This window comes from Balaenoptera acutorostrata, chromosome 15 (genome assembly GCF_949987535.1).
Source record: "Balaenoptera acutorostrata chromosome 15, mBalAcu1.1, whole genome shotgun sequence".
Taxonomy (NCBI): domain Eukaryota; kingdom Metazoa; phylum Chordata; class Mammalia; order Artiodactyla; family Balaenopteridae; genus Balaenoptera; species Balaenoptera acutorostrata.
The window spans coordinates 52,023,459-52,042,229 of record NC_080078.1 but is presented as its reverse complement, the minus strand read 5'-3'; the positions used below and the strand labels follow the sequence as shown (position 1 = coordinate 52,042,229).

Here is an 18,771-nt window from a genome sequence, read left to right as displayed (position 1 = left end):
CACTGACGTAGTTACTTTTTTAGTTTTATTATATTTTTAATCTGGAAAATCCCCCACCTCCTCTATTCCTGCACAAAACTTTCTGCCTGAATGACTTTCAGACTGAAGGCCAAACACATATTTCGTTTCTCTCCACTTCAGGCTTCCCCCCCAAGACTTTTACATGCTGAAAAAGTGTCACATTTGGGGGAAAAAAATCCTGACTATAAAGGATTTTGTAGTGACATCATCGCATTCGCTGCCACTTCTCCCAGCCCATTCCAGCTTGCTCTATAATGAAAGTGAGAACCATAGCTAGGAGTTTTATTGTCAAGTATCAGAGGACCAGGCAGATTTTCTTCTTCTTTATTGTATAAGAATCTTAAATGTTTAATGAAGTAAACAAATTTCAGCAACATGCCATGTTTTAAGAATCCAGCTTTAATAAAAATCCAAACACTATTCATTAATTATTATTGAAAACATTAATATTTCAAAATACCCTTTGGGTCAAGGAATCTTTAAAGAAACAGTGACTTCTACTTATTTCAATGAAAGGCATTGTTTATTAAATTCTTACAGCTCTGCTCGCTATAAATGCCCCCTTTACAACTTTTCCTCCTCTCTTTCCTGGGATTCATTCTCCATTCCCTTTTCTCTCTCTCTCTCTCTCTCTCTCTCTCTCTCTCTGTCTCATCGCGTGCAGTTAAAAACCTAAGCTCGCTCTCAGCCCACAGAGCAGGGGTGTGTGTTGGGGGCGGGGAGGTGAGGTTCGTTTCCCCCGCCCGAGGCAAGGATTTTCCATTGCCTAAAAGAGGCCATCAAGTGTTAACATTGAGAGACACGACTTCCACTCACACCCTTCCCGGAAAAGTACAAACAGATCCTCAGCCTAGGGCCTCCACGTCCCACGCGCTCCCAGCTCGCCCTCCCCGCGGAGTGCCCCGCGACAGCCTACCCAACACCTGTGAATCATCCGAGAGGCTGCCACCATTTGCATATGACCCCCCTTCCTTGGTGCCTAACGCACACAACAAAGGAGGACAGGATTATTGCTTTATGATTATTCTTTTTAATCTCTCCTATGACCAGCACTAGTAGCTTCTCGCCCACGTCCTGTTTTGAGCATCAGAGGGACCCCAAGCCAGCCTCGACTTGTACCCAGGGTGTGTGCACTGAATGAAGCACCAGAATTTTGTAGCGTCCCAGCAATCCTTGAAGCCGCAGCCCCCCCACATTATCCCACCCCCACCCCCACCCCCACCTCCGAAGTCTGGTCAGTCCTAGGAGGCGTGTACGCGCCTCTGGGAACTATTCCTAAGAAACCCAACATAAAATCCCAGGCTCCGATTACAAATTCAACCCAAACAGCGTCACCTATTTTGCCCTCCGCAAACAACTCTCAACCCCAAGCTTTGAACTCCAGCAAACCCACGCTGGTTGGGTTAACTACCCTTCCCTCCCCTTTCCCCCAATTCCTTTGAAATCGCTCAGCGATAATTGCTCTGACGTACTTTAAAATAACGTGTACTAATCTCCCTCCCCAACTGACCACATTAAGGCGAACTCCAAGCCTCAATGCTACTTGGATAAAATGAAGAAATCACTCATAAAAATAGCAACCCACGTAGCTTGGCCATATATGGAGCTGGTGAGAGTTGACAGGGATGCCCCTTTGGACTATCTTTTTTAGAAAAAGCAAATCGCAGCTGAAATCTCCCCCCACCCCCTTACCGTCTACTCCTCCTCTGCCTTCCCTTCCCCTTCTATGACTCAACCAAAGACTGAACTCAGCAGGGGAAAATTTTTGTATATATAATTGCAAATATATTGCATATATATCACACATATACATACATACACACACATATATACATATACATACACACGTACACACAAAAAAACAGAATATCAGACGACCAGTCGCGAGATAAATGAGTTTGCCCGTGACCGGGTATTAAAATGGAGTCATAAGAATCGTCCCGTTCTGGTGTTTATAAAAGACTAAAATACAAAGGTTTGCAGTAAAGCGAACTGGGAGCTGAGTCAAGCGCTCGGCACCTCGCGGCTCCTCCCCTCCCACCGCCCGCCCCCATCCTCCCTCCGCCCTCCCCTTAACACACTTCCTCCCCGCCTCTCCGGGAGATGGCTATTAAAAGCTGCTGACGTCAAAAGGGACGGCCATCTTTGATGAGGGCAGAGCTCACGTTGCATTGAAGACGAAACCTCGAGGAGGTCAGGCGCTGTCTTTCCTTCCCTCCCTGTTCGGCGGCTCCTCCACACTTGGAACCTGCAGGGACCGGGCGAACACCACCCTCTGGAGAAGGCAAGGTAAGGAGCCCCCCTCCCCAGGTCGTGGTTCTGGCTCTAGATGGCTACATACCCAGAGGGGACCACAGCTGGGCAGACCAAGTGAGCTTGGGCAAATACAAGAATTTGTGCACCTAGGGTGCGGTATTCCGTGTGTGCGCGTCTGGCTAGACTCCCGCCTGGGGCTTTATAAAGTATTTTCGAGGTGAGCTGCTTGGGGAAGGGATGAATGGGAACAGTGCAGGTGGAGCGATGGGGAGGAAGCGCAAGAATACGTACGGAATAATAACTTACTCTCTTGAAACAGTAGTGGGACCTTCTGTCTCTTCCATTTTGCGATGCAGTTTTAAGAGATGTTTCGGCTGCTGGGTTTTGGGTGTTTTTTTTGTTTGTTTGTTTTGTTTTGTTTTGTTTCTGTAGATCAAGACAAACAAACCCTGTGGTTCTGACCCGATTATTATGACTTGTCGTTAGGGCGCTATTATCTAGGGAAGAATTAGGGAGAAGGCAGGGTGTGGGCGCTGGGGAGGCGAAAGAAGGGGGAGTTCCCGCCCCGGGCAAGCTGAGCTGCAGCCGCCACAGCAGCCTCCGTGCCCCAAGGACTTGATTTATGCCGCCTGCTCCACGTCAACTGCAGGCTGGCGGGAGGCGGGCGGGTAGTGCTGGGTGGGAGGGCTCTGCGCAAGGCTGGCGGGGGCGGGGGCTCGGGCTCGCCTCCGGACTGCGGCGGCCAGAGGTCAGCACCCTGGACAGCAATACCAAGGGACTGGACTGGAGCCCGCGACTTTTCAGCACCGCGGATAGTGGTCCGGCCGCCCCGGCGCACCTACCTGCGGCAGAGATGCCTGGCCGCGTCTAGATGTTCCAGGGCTGCAGGCCAAATTGCTTCTCTGAGACTTAGGTCTCACGGAGACCTCTAATAGAGCAGGTGTAGTAGGTTAAAAGAAAAAAACAAAGGAAAAAAAAAAAATCCTGCCTATAGGACTCCTTTGGAAACAATTACCAGCTCCCATCCTTAGCTCCTGCATAGTCTAAAAAAAAAAGAAAAAAGTCTACTTGTGGAAATTTTCTATGTTGCCCTCTCTCCTCCACCCCCCTTTTTAGGTAAAAAACAAACACATTTTTAAAACTCTGCATTTATCCTCCAGTCAGAAATCAAGGGTTTTGTTTATTTCTGGGTTTGTTTTTTTTTTTTTTTTAACACAGAATAGATCTGTCTACAGATCCTGGGTGGTCATGAATGAGGTATATATGAAGATGCCAACACAATCTGTTTATAGGAGCGACATATCTTTCTACATGTTTCTATTTGATAAAAAATGTAGGGGTAGTTGAACTAAGCAGAATCAACTTTAATAATGAATCCTTCTTCCTCTTCCCCATCCTTGTAATTAGGCATTGACACAAGCACACGCCCATAAAAATACATCTCTAAGAAATATTACAGGTCTTACAGGGTATAGATTTAACCTCTTTGGCCATAGTTTCAGAGTGAGGAGAAGTATTTCCTATGGACATTGGTTATCTCAGGATAGTTTCTGATTTTGACAACATTAAGACTGGCTTTCCTCAGGGGAATCTAACTGTGTCCTTCAGCGTGATGCAGATGAAAGGACCCATGGTGTTAGACTGAAACTGGACTCTGACCTAAAGATCTACTGCAATTTCCATTACAGCATTGCGGGATTTTGCTGAGGCAGTAATAAGTACTTTAACCATTTTCTACTCTGACGTTTGGAGCCTGTGAGTGAACAAAAATTATCACAGGGATATTTCCAGCTGTTTGATATAGATAAAATCAACATAAAATGACCAGGAACAAAAATTGTGCTATTTGAGTAGTTGTTAAATAAGAGTAATAGCGTCATATGTAAGAATGTTTATACAACGCATTAAAGAAATGCTATCATGATTCCCAGAAAAGCCTTAAAATAAGATCTTGGATTGGGTTTAGTTAGTCATTAACTCCAATCATTTATATATTAGAGGTACTCCAGTGCCGTGTCCACATAGAGAAGGCACTTTCATTCCCAGCTATTTATTTCCTAGTGTTTTTTTACGGATAGCCATGTGGTTCCATATAAGTATATACTGATCTGCTGCTGGATATGGATGTAAAATTATTATTCAAGAGTATGTAGGGCTTCCCTGGTGGCGCAGTGGTTGAGAATCTGCCTGCCAATGTAGGGCACACGGGTTCGAGCCCTGGTCTGGGAGGATCCCACATGCCGCGGAGCGGCTGGGCCCGTGAGCCACAATTGCTGAGCCTGCGCGTCTGGAGCCTGTGCCCCGCGACGGGAGGGGCCGCGATGGAGAGGGGCCCGCGCACCGCGATGAAGAGCGGTCCCCGCACCGCGATGAAGAGTGGCCCCCGCTTGCCGCAACTGGAGAAAGCCCTCGCACGAACCGAGGACCCAACACAGCCAAAAATAAATAAATAAATAAATAAATAAATAAATAAATAAGAAAATCCTTTAAAAAAAAAAAAAAAAAAAAAGAGCATGTAACTGCATGGAAGAATTTTACAACTCTGCAATCTGCAGATGAAATAAATAACTGTGTTTCAGTGATAGGAGGAGGGGAGACAAGACGGGTAGGAGTCTTGAAAAAAATGCTCTGACTTCATGCTGCATGTCCAGACAGCTCTCTGCGTAGCTGCGACAAATGAAAAAGCCTAACACTGCCGGAATTATGTGCTTGGATATTAGTAATTACTGCTGGGTTTGTTTGCTAGTGGAAGACTGGAGTAGTGGGGGCAGAGGTAGAGGACTGCAGTGAAGCTGGCAAAGGGTACAAATCTGGGAGGAAGTGGTGATGTGCACAATTATGGAGCTAATAGCTTACTGAAAAGTTTTTTTAAAAAAATGTAATTGAAACATGAATTTAACATTTACGTTATTGATAAGCTTCAGGAAAAAAAAATCAAGAGATTTCCTATTTTAAGTTTTAAATTTTAACAATCCAGGGCAATATGGTGAGCAGAGGCAGGAGCAGATGGACATAGAGATGGGCCAGGAAACACTCACACAGACCCTCCAATGGTACCTGCTTGTTTGCTCATTGGCATTTTCTGCTTTACCACCTTGGCATTCAGAATATGAAACAATTTGTAATCTTATTAACCTCTCCATGGTAAAATCTCCCAAGAATTCGCAATTTTATTTTTACTTCGTTAAACATGCACGACCACACATGCACAAACACAATACAAACTGCCTCTGAATTAGCTTATATAAAGACATTTCTAAACTCTAAGTGTTGACCCCAGAGTGATGGTTATCAACCAGAAGATTGATGTGTCTGGCAGTAGCCCCTCTTCTCATAGCAGCCAGCCTTCAGCAGAGCGTGTAGGTTTTGACGATTAGGAGAAATGAGAGATACTTTGAGAAAGAGGTTGACAAAGGAGACATGAAAGATAAAAATAGATAAATCTGCTTTTTATATGATGTACTATGAATAAACTATTTTTCTCACATCATGGAACTGCTTTACAATTCTATAAAGGTAAGGAGATTGGTGTTTTCAACCTCAGTGCTAAATATATTTCTGCAGTGTCATCTCTTGTCAGCAGGGACCAACCTGATTGGAAGATATTGATCAATCAGTGAGCACCAGATACATAAATGAACCCCACTGAGGATGTAAAATCTCATGCTTATATAGTCTTTGACCTCAATAAGTTTAACATCTAGTACTCTTAATGAAAACAACAAACAATAAAAATTAATAATACCAGAAGGAAAATGCAATAAAACAGTAGAAGAAAAATCATGAGGGAGTGTATAATTATTTGCCAAGTCAATGCGACCAAAAATAAGGAATGCAAATTCTGAGAAGGACAATATTTCAGTAGACTAGATTGATCCGAGACAGGAAGCAGGACCTGAGCTGGTTTTGGAGGTTGGAGAGAAGTGAGGGGACTCTGCTAAGTAAAAGTTATAGCATAGGCAGAACTACAAGTTAGGCAAGCCCAAGTTATGGTCAGCAAACCCTAAAAATGCCCATGAATTTGGGTGAAGTGGGACGCTTATAAAGGGGAATATGCTGGAACTGTGAGTTGGAGCCGTCTATGAAAAACCTTGAATGCCACACTGAGTACTTAGTGCTTTATCCTCTAAAGTTGATTTCTGAGCAGAAGCTGATATAACAAACTAACCATGTCTTTTTTAGCATCTTGGAATTGCTATTGACTGAGTGGAATTAAATTTACATTCTTCCAGAAATAGAGGGAAGCAAACTGTTATCATAAAGGATGATTAATTTAAAAAATAATAACCAGTCCTCATTTAGTCATCTATTACCACCCTTCAGTATATACGTGGGCTTCCAAGTCCTACCCAGAAGTTAATTGTAAGTTTCAAATTTTCATTATTGACTAGAACAAATTATTCAAGATGAGTGCCTACCAAGAAGATTGAAAATCAGGTCAGGCATCTGGGGATGAGAGGTGTCCAGCAGGTACACTTGAATAATAAACATGCAGAACACTCTCTTGGACCCTCTGAGTATTCTGCATTGTCAAATACACTGACTGGATAGATGAAAAAAGATGCCAGGTTTTCTGTTCATGTTTCAGGCAGCATGACACATAGAAACAGCTCCAAGTGGCTAACACTGGAAAAAAAAAAAAAAAAGGAAGGAAGGAAGGAGGGAGGAAAGAAAGGAAGGAAGAAAGGAAAAAAGAAAGAAAGGAAGAAAGAAAAAGATACTATGGTAAAATTTTGAAAAACTGAGGTGAGGTGGGCAGTATATCATATTTCTTTCCCTACCATCCTAGCATTCTAGCTGACTTTTGCTGATTACCCTCACTCCAGGGCTTGCTTGAGGTCTGAACTATACCCATTTCATTTTTAATCTTGTGGTTACTACTCTCACAGCAGAGCTTCACAATTCCAAATTCTGACAGAACTGCTGAACTGAAAGAGTAAATGGCTTCATGTGGAGGAATAAATGGCAGTTGCAGACATAGATCTTGTTGCCATTTCAATTCTCACTCTGAAGTGTCAAGGGACTATTCTCATCTGTTCTTCACCAAAACACTGGCAGGAGAGACATCCATAGGATAACTTGTTGATTTCTAAGCTGACTCCCTGGGGCAAAATTGGAGGTAGTGACGTTTGATGCTTTAGGAGGTCAGACTGGTGGTTATTAAACCGAGTGCAGAAGGCCTTCCAAGTTATTAAGTAGGAAGGAGGAGATATGACAGAGCATTGAGGAAGCAGGACATGATGAGTGGAGAAAGAGGTTTTAAAAAATTATTCTTACAAGAGGAAAGAGGCTTCAGAGAAATTTCCAGAGAATGCTATCTGCACTATGAACTCTTCAGAATTACTGTCATTGCTGTAATGATAATAGCTACTTGTTTCTACATAATTTTCTTTACAAGGATCTCAAAGCACTTCACCCAATATAAAAGTCCAAGCAGTTTCTGATTTCCAAGTGAATGGTACAAACCATAGTCATATATGATATTAGATAACATTTCATATATGATATTTAGGTAATATTTAGTAAGCCATAAATCTGATTTAGAACAGAGATACCCAAAGCAGTGATTAAGGGTCTAAGCTCTTAATTATATACTCTGCTACCTCTTGCATCATCCACATTTTTCATACTGGCTAAATAAGGCACAGAGAATGTATATGATTTTTTTTCTTTTTTTTTTTTGCAATATCTTTTCCCTTTCAGTTGGACAGCTGAGCATGATGGCAAGGATGCTGATCAGGAGCCAGGAGACCTGGATCTAGCCCTGAAGCAATTGCTTGTCATTTTCGTTAAATAAGTCATTCAACCACGACTGAACTCAGTTTCTTCATCTGTAGAATGACAGCGGAATTGAACTAATGTTTTCCAGTATCCTTGCCATTCAGAAGTCAATGATATCGGTGGTGGAAACTCTAGGTAGTAAGTCTGAGGCCAGTGACCTGGTGGTCTCAGATGGCACTGCCTTAATACTGCTTCAGTAACTGACCTGACTCCCTCCCTCATTGTAAGATTAATTATATCCACAGCACCCCCTGCAATCTCTCTCTTTTTTTTCCCTCAGTAATTTCGTTGACATCCTCTTTCTGAAGTCTTTCTGGTCAGACTTAAGAAATCCTGACTTTTTCCTCAAAGCCCTGATCTGAGTCATCACTGCTATGGGGATCTCCCCTCCTTCTCAATCGGATTTATTGCTGTCTGGCACAGACTATTTTCTACAAACTGCCTAAACTTTTTATAATTCTTTTTTCAACCTAATTAACTGTTTTAAAAAATTTCTTTCTAGACCCCCTTTTGATCATGTCTTTATGTCTGACTTAAAGCAATTTATTAGCTGCTATTTCCTCATTCCTCTTTTTTTCTCTGCCTCTTAGAAAAGGGGAAACAGAAGCTTTTAAAGAGTCTGTGAGCTCTTAAGTACTTAAAAAGTAACATTTCCATATGACCTGAGTTACATGATTTAAGTAGCCAGCTCAAAAACTAATAAAATTTGGAGGATGGAGAGGTGGTGGTAAGATAACATTACAAAAAAGCTTCAAGGACAAGAGACTAGGAGAGGAGGAAGCTTTAAAGCCTATGAGATATAAAGTTCAGAGGCTAGCAGTTGGCGGTACAATATTTATTAATTAAATTCACAAGTTTCAGAAAAGCCATGTTCTCCTTGTTGCTATAAACTCATTCTTACTGCAGATTTCAGCATCTTTCCATCACAGTAAAGCATTGACAAGAGGAGTTGCTAACTGATTTTCTTACTGCTGACTCACAGAGGTTAGCTTCAGTAGTGATTAACTGATGAGAAGAACAAATCTGTATTCCCAAAAAGAGATGGGGAAAATCCTGTTTAAGGGTTAGTGCTTCCTTTTAAATGCTTAACAACCATTCTGGAGAAACTCAAAGTGAATTAACAATGTTCACACCAGATTGGTACTGAATGACAGCTGTGCTAGGTTTATGAACTGCTTTCTGTGGTCATGGAAAAATAAATTTGATCCTCTTAGCTTGTAAAAGAAGCTGAATTATGATCCCTGTGAAGGGAAAATTAAAAGAACTTACTTATCTTTTATTCTATTTTGGGGTTTTTGTTGTTGATTTGATTTGGTTCCTATTACCCAAAGATGGCTAATTCTCATGTCTTAAATTGAGACTGTTTGCACTTTCTGCTGACTCACCTCATTTTATACTTGAAGATGGCCCATTTTATACTTGAAGAGCAATGTTATTTTCCTGCTAGAATGGTAGGTCTGACAAAATGACCATCTGGTCCCAGCTTCCACATCACTTCCTGTATCCAAATGACCCTAGTTATAGATTTTGAACTTAGGAGATGACTTTTCATGCCTGCAGGCTTGAATGAGTGTTTTCTGTCCTTTACTGATGACAACATGTAAGAAAGTGAAAGCCTCTTAGGTGCCCCCTGAGGCCAGAGTTGCCCTGTACTCCTGCCTCTTTCCTAGTCTAGAGAAATCTCTCAATTCAGCTCAGAGAGTCCTACAAATTGAACAGAATTCCCTTCCATGGAGAATCTCAGACCAAATTGCTGATCACCTTTATTCATGTTTTGTACAATTTCATAGAATAGTGACTGACAAATTGCAAAACAGTATATTTCTTAAATTTCCCTGAAGTTAGTCTGAGGTTGGTCTGACAGCTAGTTACAGGTAAATCACACTGCAGCTTTTCCATTGATAAACAGAAAGTAGAAGGAAATAAATGCCAGTAAGTCTGCTAGAAAGAACACTGGCAAACAATTTCAATATGCAGTAGTCCTGTCGAGTGAATTTTTTTTATTTTAATAGGAAAGTCCATTATAACTTCATTATAACACTAGAAATCAAGATAGTGTTCCTAATTTATGCCTGAGAAATTGCTGAATATATCTACTTTTTCCAATTTCAAGATGACTGACTATTCCTGTATTCCTCAAACATAAATCAGCTGTCATTATGGCACTCTTCACTAATTAATTAATTCAACAAATATTTATTGAGCATCTGTCATGTACCAGGAAAACATAGTACTGGTTACTGAAGATAGAGCAGTGAATAAAACATGAATGATTCTGCCCTCAGTGTATTTTGATGGGCATCCCTTCTTGAGGTATTATTTTAGAAGACATGTTTCACATAGAATCCCTTTTAGACTCTAAGACATTAACCCAATTTAGAAAAGAACTTGGCTGTCTATCCAAAATATGCAATTGACTAAAGGTTTCTACTGAAGGTTTCAGTGTCCATGGAAGGGTTGCTGTCATAAACAGAATGTAAATTAAGAACCAGCCTCAGCCATCAAGGAACTTAGTAAATATCTAAGATATGCCCTTGTATAAATTTGCCTCTATTTATGTGGCAGTATTGCTAAAATTTCCTTTCAGTACCTGTTATATTCCAGTATCCCGGTCTCTCCATATATAGACCATTCCCCACCACTCATGGGGAGAACAGGTCAAGCTGCAAGAAACATGGTCTCTCCTAGGCTAGAAAACCTAGTCCCAACTATAAAATTCGTGAAGCAATGCAAGAATAGAATGACAGAGAAACGGCAGCATCTTTTGGATGACAGTACCTCCCGAGCCAATCCACGTTCCTCCTCTGAAAACTCCCTATCATTAAACAAGTTTACACATTCAGGATCAAATAGAAGAATGTATTAGTCTCCCAACTCTTGCTTTTCAAAATTTATCTCTTCTTACCAATGAGCAATGCTCCTATTTATCACATTGCTTTGTAATTATGTACTTATGCATTTCTCTTCCTTAACAGAATATAAAAGTCTTTGAGAGCAAGGGCAATATCTTAACTATCTTTGAATCCTCAGTACCTATAACAGTTCCTGTCACACACCAGCTATACAAGAAAAGAATGAGTGAGTGGGGATACCAGCTACCCCTTTGCAGAGAAAAGAATTCTACCACTGTAAGTAATTCCTTCTTTAATTGGTCAGATGTTATGATCAGAACAACTTGGGAATGCAGATTCACCCTAAATATTGGAATAAAATTATGTCCCAAGGAAGCACTTTTGTTCATCCCAACTAGCTGCCAAACTTTGGCAAATAATTTGTTTTTCTGACCTGCTGTTTTATCGCCTATGCATCAGGGGCTAAAATGCTAATGAAGAATCTGAAGAGTCTCATGAAAAGCATTGCTAAAAGCAGGTTTATATAAAGAAATGAAGAACCATTGCCTATGACCTATTTAGGTCAATTTCACATATAAAACAAAGCTGTTTAACGTATATAAAATAATGCAGTTAAAATTCTTTACTTTTCATTAATATGGAAAGAATATTTTTGATGCCCCTCTTCACATACATGTTCACTGAGACATATAGTCATCAGGGAAGTAGATTGGTGGCTTCAGCCATCTCTTGTCTTTGGGGCCACATATTTGCTGCTTCTCTGTTAGAATTGGTGGCATGGTGTATACAAGCTCTCCATGTTGATTTGGCTTCCTAGAAAATGTCCTCCAAACACATCAATTTCTAACCTTTCAAACATCCAGTGTCCTCTTGCCTAGGAGAGAAAAATAAACTGAGGCATGATGTGGTAAATCAGTCTTATTTATCACTGAGAAAAAGCCATTACCATTGGAGCATTGAATGTTGCACTTTTCCCCTCAGTCCTTCTTATGAAACAGCTCTAAAACCACTGTGCCCTACTTTCTCCAGCTCAGAATGAAGGTACCACTTGTTGACCATAAGAAAAAAGTAACTAACTTACTGAATGCCCATAGTATGCTGAGCTAGACCCTCTGCATACATTATCTCATTTAATTTCCATGGCAACCTTAAAAGCATTTGGAATTCTTGTCTCTCTGACTACAAAGCCCATGTTTTTCCCCACAACCTCATGAGTTTTCCCATGAGTCGCACACAATCCATTGAGATCTTCTAATAGAAAGTATGCTCCTGATGTGTAGAACATGAGTCAGCAAAATCCAAAGAACTCAGTCCTGTGGTCTAAAAAGTCAGGTGAGATGTGGTGGTATGAGCTACCTGGAGAAACTAAATATCCAGACAAACTCATGGAGCACTGGATTAAGAGTCAGAGGGCTGCATACTTGGCCCATCTCTGCCACCTCAGTTGTATCACCCTGACCAACTTACCTAACTTGAACTGAGCTTCAGTTTTCATATCTGTACAAAGAAAGCAATAGCTGCCATGCATACATCCTGTGGTTGTTATGTGACTCTGAGCTAATGCTTGTGAAGTATTGTTACCTCCACTTGGGAGAGAAGAATGAACTGTTGTTATCATGTTCCATTGTCCGCTGTTTGCCGTGCCAGATTTCCAGTGTTCTTATTGCAGGCCATATGCTTCTTTTCCTCTTTATAATGTGGATTTTGCTTAAAGAAGTAACAGGTCCTGCCATCACACTATTTTTTAGCTTGAGCAGCATGCATGATAAAATGGGAAAATGTGTCAACAGTCTTTGATTTTTCTATTTGTGGGAGGGTTTTTTAAATGCCTTTGAATTGCATCTCTGCTTTGGCTTTGTGACTTTCAGGATAACTTTTGGAGATGAAGAAGCTCAGGTTATGCTTTAATGAAACACTGGTCCCCTCTTGTTTAATGCATTGGGTGTTAAGGCCCTTGAGGAGTTAAAAAGAAATGATATGCAAAAGTACTTGCCCTTCTTTAGCTTAAGAAAAATAATTTTGCTGTGAGCTATTTAGTGAACCGTTATTGAAGCTGCATCTGTTGGCTTCATTTTGTATTGAGTGTAATGTTTTTTGTCGGGGAGTGTTGGGTTCCTTATTAAATATTGCATGTGTGTTTTTGTATGTGCACACAATATATAGGCAGAGAGGTGCAAACACAGACTCTTGCTTACAGCCAGCTTTAAGATTCCTACATGCATCACCTCATTGTCAAATCCTTTAGCCATATTCATATAAACCAATAAACATAAAATATATATAACAGAGCAAGTTATGTGAACTGCAAAACGTATGATCCTAGGCTGCATTCACAGAATGATTCCCCTCCAAAGTTGGAAAATGCTCCCAAAGCAATTATCTATGCAGCAATGACCTCAAATTTTGGGAGAATTCCTGCAAATCTAGGCTTACAGGACAGGAGAGCTTGCTGGGAAAGATTTTTGAAATCCACACTGTCTTTTGAGCACCTACTATGTTCTACTTGTTATATTACTGTCCATTGTAGCTAGTAGTATTATATTTAATTTCTACACAACCTCCTAAATGGTGAACATAATTTTCCACACTTGACTCAGAGAGGATACTGTTTGGTCAAGGTCCTACCAAGGTGCTAATTGCTGCCTCTCTCCCCCTTCATGAACCAACTGATATATACGTTAGTGATGAAAATATCAGGATTTTTGTCAAAGCTTGATTGGGAGAAAATGGTTAGAACCAGCAGCCAGAATCAGACTAGTTCTACTCCTAGTCCTTCTCCAAGTCTAGACATGGAGACCCACCAAAGGAGGAAGGGCTACAGAGATAAGTGTAGTCAGGCACAGCTAGAATACCTTAGGTCCTGCCCCTACTCCCCCACTCACCCCTCCCAGAACATGCCTCAGAAGATTTGCAGCTTGGAGGAGCAGAAAATGCAACCTTGCTATGAGTAAGAAAAAGAAAAAGCCACGTGGAGGACTGAGGTATGCTTGCTCACTGCCCATTTCCCATCTCACAGAGCACTTAAGTGGGGGGTTGGAAGGGCAAATAAAGGAAGGGGTGGAAGGGATGGTGGAAACTATCTTCCTAATACTAATCTTCCCAAAGAGTGAAGGTTCCTATTTTAAGGGACAAGGGAGGAATTAATGAGTCTGAGAGGCAGAGAATGGATCCTCCTTCCACACAGCTAATAAAAGAGGGAACTGGAGTTTGAATTTAAGATCCCAAGTGCAATATTACTGACCCTTCAGAATCAGTGGCTCCTTACTCTAGGACATTGATTCTCAAACTGTGATCTTTGGACCAGCAACATGAGCATCACCCAAGAGTTTGTTAGAAATGCAATTCTCAGGCCCCACGCCATCCTACTGTCTGAAACTCTAGGGATGGGGGAAGAGTTTTCTGTTTTCATCACGTCCAGGTGATTCTGATGCATGCTCAAGTTTGAGAACCAATATCCTAGAGATCTTTGGTAGCTCCTTCAAATGTTCACATTGATCTTGAGCTGGGTCTGATGAGGATGAGGTGTTTCCCCTCTTCTCTGCCTTACAAAGGCTGTGACTAGGTATTTGGAGAGAGAAGTGCTGTCCTGGGGCACTGAATAGAAGTCTCCACTCACTCTTCTGACCTAGTTATAAGGATGCTATTGTCCATCAGAATGAGTTTGAAGGATGAGGAAGACTAGTGTCCACAGAATGAAGATGGGGGTTGTGTGTGGGGGACATAGGGCTCCTTTGTTATCTTTTTTCCCCTGCAACAATTACTCAATCTCTGGCTCCCAGAATCTTGCTCCCAAAACTTAACAAAGTATAAAATCTCACCAAATGACAGGATAGTCCCTTCTTTCTGCAGTCCGAGCCTGCAGCCTCTGACGGACACCAGAGAGGAAATGGTACCCACTGTGCAAAGGACAAAGCAGATCCCATTGCTTTTGCTTTGGGCTCCTCAATAAACTGCCACAGGTGCAAGAAGGGGCCTGACCCTTTCCCACTCATCCTGCAATTTTTTGTTTTCTGCTCTGGATCAGAGCACCAATCGCCCTTGGGAAAAAGATCCTGATGGTTCACATCACCCTTCTTTTTTGCCCTCATCTTACATAGAATTATAGATTTGGGTTGCTAGGGCAGAACATACAAATTAGCACTTTTTAGAAAATGACAAATGACTAGGCCCAGAGATAAATTCCTTACCAAAGTCACAGTGTGAGCATTACAGCCAGGGCTCCTGACTCACAGTTCAGTGCTCTTTTACTGTGTTGTGCTTTCTTGCCACTTCTGCCTCATCTCTTCCACATTTTCTTTCCAGCACAGGCCCACACCCTGCTCAGGAAATCTCTCAGTCTGCTGTTCCCCTCAGAGGTCTCCAGCCTCAAATGGTAACCCAACATTTATAAAAGCATTTTAGGAACATTCCCATGATTCTGAGCTGCCAGGTAGAGCATCCTGAAATGATTGGCTATATTGCTTATGTCTATTTGGGTTTTGCACACGACAGAAAAACCCAAATATAAGTGATTTAGGCAAAAATGGAGATGATTGATTGCTCAAAGAATCTGAGTAAATGTTGAACAGTCAAACCATGGGAAGGGCAGAGAGGTTGCTGGAATTCAGGAACAACTCAGGGTTGAGTTGAGTTGAGTTGAGTCAAGCACCACCAAGGCTCTCGTGCTGCCTCCTCCCTGTGCTTCTTTCTATACACTGACTTCATTTTCTCTTGTTAAAAAGTCATTTCCTCCCTCTATATATCAGAAACATGTACACCTAATTTTTACTCCTTGCACATCCACTATAGAAAAGAGACTGCCATTTTCTGCACCCCATGTTAAAAAATCTCAGGGAAAGGCTCTGATTGGTCCAGCTTGGGCCAGGTGCCAAGCTTACACCAATGAATTGAATGAATGCCATCACAGAACAGTATGTCTTATGTGCTAGAGCCACACAATTCAGTTGGGGGAAGAACCAGGTTCAAGGTTGACATGATAAGCCATATTATGTGTCCTATATACACAGACAATTTTTAGCAGGTCACTTACCAAACACTTGTATTTGATTAAAGATATTTTTTTGGTTTTTTTTTACAAGTTGTTTCCCCAATATGATCTAATTTTTTAACTTCATGACAGCTCTGGAAAGGAAGATGATTTTTTAAAAAGTAACCATTTTGTGGATATACAAACTGAGGCCTAAGAAATTTGATTGCCCTGGAAAGCATCACCTACCTACTTAAGTTGATGGCAGAGCCAGCTCGAAAGATGAAGATTGAACAGATGTTCAGTTTTGCTCCTAATCCATGGATGACAAGCTAATGACCCCTAGGCTTAATACTATCCACAAACTTGTTTCATTTGGCCAATGCTGAGTTTGCAAACATCTTAAATCTGAAAGTCTTAAGGCAGAGTATTTCTCCTCCAATTTGCCACAGAGCCTAACACTACATGTCTTCATATACCTGCTTCAGTCCATACATCTGTATTATCTTCCCAACACCTGTAGGCATTTGAGTTTGTTTCCACTGCTTACCAAAGTTGTGGCATTCTTGGTGGTTCTGTGATCCTGCCAGAATCAGATACAGCTAGAAGTTTCCTGGGTTATTTTGTCACAACTTTTCCTAGTCTTCTTAAGTTAAGTCAGTATTTGGAGACAAGATTGGTTGCCTTAAATAGACCAACCAAGTTTCGGGGTTTTTTTCTTTTTTTGATCTGAATAGAGTTAGCTTTTTTGTTCTTCCCACTGACCCTCCTGGCAGTCTGAGGAAGCCTTTGGATCCCTTTGAAGACTGGTATGTTTTAATGCATAAAATAAAACACAAAGGATTTCATAGGAAACCAATTATATTAAAGTATAGTTATCAAAATATTTAAATTGTGGATAGCAATATATAATCTTTTAAAAATTAAGCATTAAATAATAATATTTGGTCCAATAACTACCATAATTTCAAAGTGGTGCTGAGAATATGATAATTCTGAGATATTTGCAACAGCTATAAAGTGATATGAAAACATCCTGAGATTTCTACTGGTGGCTCATTAGGGTTTGAGCTCTCTTCCCGCCCCCTCAGTGGTGGCGTGGTGGGGTGAAGTCGACGGAGTGGAGGGAGGGGTGTGTCTTCATGTCATCCAGGCACCAGTGACAGCTGGGAGACCCTGAAGCAGTTGGTCTTTGTTAGGTAACGATTTACGCTAAAACTTAGCGGCTTGAAACAACTATTTCTTACCGCTTATGGGTCTGTGGGTGACCTAGGCTGTTCTTTATTCAGCTGGTCGATTGGCTGGAGTCTTGTTGGTCCACAACATCCTCACTTCCATGAGTGACGGTTGGTGTTGGCTCTCGGCTGGGGTTAATAGGGGTGACTAGACCACATACCATTCAAAAACAGCACAAGAGGACAAGCCACCAGGTGTAGGCACTTCTCAAGTCCAGTGAGGCCACATTTGCTATTGTCCCATTGGTCAAAGTAAGTCACATGGCCAAGTACAGAATCAGTGTGGGAGGGGCCACCCAAGATTATGGATACTGAGAGGGGAATTATTACAGCCATTTTTGTAAAAGTATCTACCACAGCCCCCCAGTCTTGGGAGCATAAGTCACAGAAAGCCCCTCCATCTGCCATAGGCTGGCTCTAGGCTCTACCTGTCCATCCTGGGGCTGCATAACTTCCACTAAATTCCACAAAGCACGAAACCTAGGCATGCGTTATTATTACCCTGCCACTGTCAGCCTTCCAATTCCTTCCTCAGCCAGATTTGGAGCCCTTGGGCTTAAGTTTTGGATATCCTTGGGTCAAGAGGGCACCTGGAACACCTTGCTGCGTCTCTCCAAGGCAGCTAAGCAATCACAGACCCAGATGTCTGGTAAATTCAGGAGAAAGTCAAAGGGAAAATTTTCTGCTCTGAACTTTGAGGATGAGTAAGCCTTTCTGGGCTCAAACTGGAAAAAAATATCAGTTTCATACTGTTTTGTGATGATGTTTCTTTATCTGAAATTTCACTTGGGCTTGTCTCGGTGAAAGCAGTTGTATTTGAAGTTTTTTCTCTGTCCTTCCAGAAGTCCCTCCTGTTTAAGAAAACCCCGATTTCTCCTGTAATTGCAAGATCTCCCCATAATGGTAGAAACAATCCTCAGCCAACCCTTTATCCAATGAGTGCTTTGGAAATGGGAACCCGAGGGATGAGACAGTGGAAAAAACCCTGAAGCCTTTTCAGCTGCGCTGCTGCGTCACGGAAACAAACCAGGCACCTGCATCGGGGCCTCGCAGCAGACCCACGAGAGCCTTCGTCTTAGCTCTTCTGTAGATTAGCAGAGAGCGCCCGGCTCACCCAGCTATCTAGTCAGGCACTCTCAAAGAGCATTCTGAGACCTGACTGTTCATTTTCTCAAATCACTTCAGATATCAGATGGCAGACTCCTAGGATCACACGCTGGGCAGAAGAGCTGTCCACTTGCTTAATCCTCTACCGGCTTCAGGTTACTGAACCCCCAAAGCAAAAAAACAAAAGAAACTACAAATGTAAAGGCCTCTAAATTATTTAATCGGAATGCCCTCTTAAGTTGGGTCCTCCCAGAAGCAGACCCTGAGGGAAGGATGTAGTGCACATACTTTATTTGGGAGATGATCCTAGGAAGCAGTGGTCAGTGAGCAGGGAAGCTAGATGGGGTGGGAAAGAAGCAAATACAGGGGGCATCAGAGTGCAGGGTACCACCTGCTGGGGTTCAGTCCTGCTAGGACCTCTCTCAGAGGGAGTGCACAATATGCCTGAATTACCCCACCTGAAGGGCAAGGAATTTAGGGTATTTTTGTACCAATTCCCATCCTTCAGTGGCTAAGGGCTCTTCCCAGGAGTGTAAACTTGCACCCAGCCCTG

General features: G+C 41.9%; 1 protein-coding gene across 2 annotated transcripts in view; it reads left to right on the top strand.

Annotated features, from left to right (window-relative positions):
• The first annotated feature begins 2,155 nt into the window (after positions 1-2,155).
• SNAP25 (synaptosome associated protein 25) overlaps positions 2,156-18,771 on the top strand; it is an 83,871-nt gene continuing 67,255 nt past the window's right edge. For both annotated transcript variants that reach the window (XM_007165254.3, XM_007165255.2), the window contains exon 1: positions 2,156-2,310. The gene's annotated coding sequence lies outside the window, so the exon portion shown is untranslated. The remainder of the gene's footprint in view (positions 2,311-18,771) is intronic.